A 5,301-nucleotide genomic window follows, 5' to 3' on the forward strand; every position below is an offset into this window, starting at 1 on the left:
AAATTCTAAAATCTCCAAGCACTGATGAATGCTGGACAATGGAAATTCTCATAAGTAAGCTGGTCACCCTCTCTGGAACTGTGAGGTTGTCTGGGAGATTCAGGTGTGCTCACATGGGGTGCACACCAGGTCGCTCCCAATACACCTTTTAAAATTAGCCCCAAACTAAAACAGTCACACTTGTCCATTGTTGGTGGGACTGCAGACCAGTACGACTCTCTGGGAAGCAATATAAAAATGCCTCAAAAAAACTGGGATGGACCCACAATAAGACCAGCTTTCCCACTCCAAGGTATTTCCCCAAAAGAACTGAAATCAGCATACTACAGCAATGCAGCCAATTTACAGTAGCCAAATTATGAGATCAACCCAGATGCCCATCAATGCATGAATGGATTAATAAAGTGGTGTATATATACTCAATGGGGTTTTCCTCAGCTGCAAAGAAAAAAAAATCATGGCATTGGCTGGTAAATGGAAGGAAATGGGGAATATCATGCCAAGTGAAACAGGCCAGATTCAGAAAATCAAGGGTCAAGTTTTTTAAAAGAAAGGAGAAGGGAAGGGTAGCACATTACAGAGACAAGGGGAAGATCAGTCATGCACAAGAAGGGGAGCCAGAGGCAGAACACAGGGCCAGGAAGGGCAGGAAATGTGGAATGGATATTCACTCATTCAGTGAATATATACACGCATGTTATGTGTGTATACAAATACAGCACAGGGATCCACCTTATGTGTGAGTAAAAAGAACCAATTGAATATAAATAAATAGAAAAGCCAAGTCCAGCAGAGCAGAGGAAGGAAAGTGAGGTAGGGAAGGGGAAAAAGGAGGGCAGGGGAGAGGTGAACTGAAATCAAATTCTATGCATTTCTGATTTTGTTAGGATGAAACCAGCTACTAAATATAACTATAAAACTCTAAAAAAATAGTGCCAAACTGAACCCTCCCAAATTGTTGAAAAAAGTAAATAAATTATTACATATTTATGTGGAATTCTACAATGTTAAAAGAGAAGAGTCTTCAGGTACCAACAGAATGTTCATTGACACATTTTACAACTAAAATATTGAGTGAAATTAATCTCTCACAGAGGAATACACATATCCTGAAAATTCTTGAACTACACTTTATTTTAAGGAATGCATAAGTGTTAGTCAGCTTTTGTGCATTGTGACCAAAATACCAGAGAAAAATAACTCAGGGAAGGAAAGTTCATTTGGGGCTCACAGTTTCAGAGGTCTCAGTCCATAGACAGCAGCCTCCATTGCTCTGAGACTGATGTGAGGCAGCACTATTTGGGGGAGAGGCCCAGAGGAGTAAAGCTGCTCAGCTCAGGGGAGGTCAGGAGGCAGAGAGGGGCATGGGCACACACATCCTTGCAGGGCATGCCCAGGGACCATCCATCCCCACTGCTACACCTACCATCACATCAGTCCAGTCAAACTAAGATGGAGGGCTAGGTTACATCTCTCACAATCCAATCATCTTACCTCTGGATATTTCTGCATTAACAGGATCTTTGGGTGACACCTCACATCCCCATGAACAGCATATTTGCTGCATAAAAAAGGGGAAAAATGGGAATATTGAATATATCAACTCAAAAAACACGTTCATGAAATAAGTGTTTGATTTACCATAACTTTTTAGAATTGCACATTTTTTCATACTTTTCAGGGTCTATGTCGCTTGTAAAACTAAAAGAAGTCCTTATATTTGTTTATTTCTGGAAATAATCACAAGGTTATCTAATGACAGTGATTGGGCCTGGTCATGAAGTTCTCATTTCTGGTGCCTGAGGGTTTGAACTTCTGCTGCTTGTTTAGGGAGTTTTCTTTTACTGCATGTGTGGGAAGTAAAGGGTGTGTCCCCCTAGTGCCAAGAAACTCAAATCTCAGCACTCTGCTCCTGCCCCCAGCTGCGTGGGGATGGCCATGCTCATGCAGTGGTGGCTCCTCCTGGATGTCTAGGGGAGTGAAGTGCCCTGCCATCACTGAGGGAGAGCCACCTTGTCCACAGCCACCTCCCAGGGAAGGGTCCCGAGTTTCCTACAGCCCCTAGCTATGCCAGATGTGCATCTGAGAATTCACAGGTGGGAGCAACCTGAGGGCTGCCAGAGGTGAAGGAAGCACACCAGATAGTGGCGGCTGAGCAGGGCAGCAGTGAAGCAGGTTTGAAAAAAGGATTAATTAGAGGAAAACTTCTGATGATTTCAACCTTCTTGAGTTTATTCCCCTCTGCTCTCAGCATAAAAACATGGCCAACCTTGTTCATCCCAATGAAAACAAAAAGTAAGAAGAAGATCTCTCTCCCCTTTTTTTTTTTTCAGTATTTTGAATTAGTTGAAACTTATTAGTTGAAGTCTTCCTTTATATCCTAAATTCAAGAGCATGAAATGTCACCAGGCACATGTTCATGTGTAATCTCAATGAATCGGGAGGCTGAAGTAAGAAGATGTCAGATTCAGGGCCAGCCTCAGCTGCTTAATGAGGTCCTCTCTCAAAATAAAAAGGTGGAGTTTAGCTCAGTGGTAGATCATCCCTGGTTCAATTCCCAGTACAAAGAAAAAAAAAAGAGTGGTCAAAATCTTAATGAGTTAAACTCATTTCAACGCATTCCTTTATTCCATGATTTTTAAATTATAAGTGACTCCATAAAGTCACTTATAATTTTGTAGTGACTAGCAATGAAAGCATTTAATAAATTCCAAAACACTTGTCATTTTTATGTTTATATTTAGAAAAAAATCTGCTTGCAATTTTGATATTTATCTCCAATTTATCTTCATGCTTCTCTGAACATCTTTTTTAATTCTAATTTATTTTGATAGTGATCAGCTCAGTGGTGGATATCCTCTAATATTATATCATTGGACCTCATCTCTTCCACCATCTTCTCCTTCTGTTAGTTGATTAGGTGCCCACAAGATCCAACTGCCTAAAATGTGATCATAAATTCTGACAAACATCCAAAATTTATGTCTTCTCCTGCAAAACTCAGATCTAAAACCTTAGGCACTCAGGTCACTCCCTAGGCACCTGTAAAATACATATATTCTTACTTTCCCAGAAATTCTATTTTGCTCAAATATTTGTCTCTTCATTTATTCACCCATACAAAATGGAGTTGCTGATCCTGCAAGTCACACCTCATGGGTTAATATTTGCAATACAGCATGCGGAACACACCTGTAGTCCTGGATCTCTTGGAATGATTCATTTAGCTAGAGAAAAGCATAATACAGACAATATGAAATGTTATTAGTGTTCTGTAGCCAAGAATTGTGCATGACTTTGGTGGAGGCAGGTTCCATTCCCCTAGCTGTGAAGATGGTGATGTTTGCAGAAGAGACTATGAAACTCAGGGCATGGAAAATACACAGGCTCGGGATTGAATGTAGCTTGAATAGCCCACAAGGAGGGAATCTGAGGTATATCATAATCTGAGAATCACTTGGCCTCCACTGTGAACCCAAGCCCAACAGAGGTGCAGCATGCAAATGGAGGGTGAAGAGTTGAGGTTTCCTCCCGGTCAGGTCCTGGGGGTACTCTTGGGGAGCACCTGCCCTTCTATTGGTGAACGTCTGGTGGAAGCTCCTTCCTATCTTTCTATGTCAGTGCATAATTGTACTTTCCCACCAAAGTGCACAAGGGCTCTAATTTCCCCTCCTCTTCCTGATACTGGCTACCCACGTGCTGTTATTTTCACATCTAACTGTTTAACTCTAGACTAATTTATACACTTCTAGGACAGTGAATCAAAATATGGACTAAGCATTCAGGAAATGCTAGCAATTACTTTTTAAAATAATGTTTCAGGCCAGGTGTGGTGGTACACACCTGTAATCCCAGCTACAGGAGACTGTACAGGAGAATCACAAAGCCAGCCTCAGCCATTAAGCGAGGCCCTAAACAACTTAGTGAGACCTCATCCCAAAATAAAAAATAAAATTGACTGGGGTCAAAGCTCATTGGTTAAGTACCCCTGGATTCAAATGCCAGCACCACAAAATAGGGGGAAATATTTAATGATGTATGTTAGGTATCTTCAAATTTTGTAATTTTTTTAAAATTATTTTTTATTCTAATTTGTTATATATGACAGCAGAATGCATTACAATTCATATTATACATCTAGAGCACAGTTTTTCATCTTTGGTTGTACACAAAGTAGAGCCACACCATTCATGTCTTCATACATGTACTTAGGGTAATGATGACCATCTCATTCCACCTTCTTTCCTACCTCCATACCCCCTCCACTCTCCTCCCTCCCTTTTGCTCCACCTAGAGTTTGTCTAATCCTCCAGTGCTCCCTCCTAACCCCACTATGAATCAGCCTCTCAATATCAGAGAAAACATTTGTCATTTGGGTTTTGGGGATTGGCTAACTTGATTAAGCATTATCTTCTCTAACTCCATCCAATTACCTGCAAATGCCATGATTTTGTTCTCCTTTAATGCTAAATAGTATTCCATTGAGTATATATACCACATGTTCTTTATCCATTCATCAACTGAAGGGTACCTAGGGTTGGTTCCACAGTTTAGCTATTGTGAATTGTGCTGCTATAAATATTGATGTGGCTGTGTCCCTGTAGTATGCTGTTTTTAAGTCCTTTGGGTATAAACCGAGGAGTGTGATAGCTGGATCAAATGGTGGTTCCATTCCCAGCTTTCCAAGTATTCTCCATACTGCTTTTCATGTTGGCTGCACCAGTTTATAGCCCCACCAGCAGTGTATGAGTGGGCCTTTCCCCCCATATCCTCTCCAACCCTTATTTTTGTTTGTCTTCATAATAGCTGCCATTCTGACTGAAGTTAGATGAAATCTTAGAGTAGTTTTTTTTTTTTTGCATTTTTCTAATTGCTAGAGACGTTGAACATTTTTTCATATATTTGTTGATTGATTGTATATCATCTTCTGAGAAGTGTCTGTTCAGTTCCTTCACCCATTTGTTGACTGGGTAATTGTTTTTATGTTAAGATTTTTGAGTGCTTTATATATCCTAAGATTAGTGCTCTATCTGATGTGCCTGTGGTAAAGATTTGCTCCCATTCTGTAGGTTCTCTATTCACCTCACTGATTGTTTCTTTTGTTGAGAAGAAGCTTTTTAGTTTGAATCCATCCCATTTATTGATTCTTAGTTTTAATTCTTATGCTATAGGACTCTTATTAAGGAAGTTGGAGCCTAATCTGACATGATTGAGATTTAGGCCTACTTTTTCTTCAAATAAGCACAATGTCTCTGGTTTAATTCCTAGGTCCTTGATCCACTTTGAGTTGAGTTTTGTGCA

The sequence above is a fragment of the Callospermophilus lateralis genome (genome assembly GCF_048772815.1).
Source record: "Callospermophilus lateralis isolate mCalLat2 chromosome 5 unlocalized genomic scaffold, mCalLat2.hap1 SUPER_5_unloc_2, whole genome shotgun sequence".
In the NCBI taxonomy this organism is placed as follows: domain Eukaryota; kingdom Metazoa; phylum Chordata; class Mammalia; order Rodentia; family Sciuridae; genus Callospermophilus; species Callospermophilus lateralis.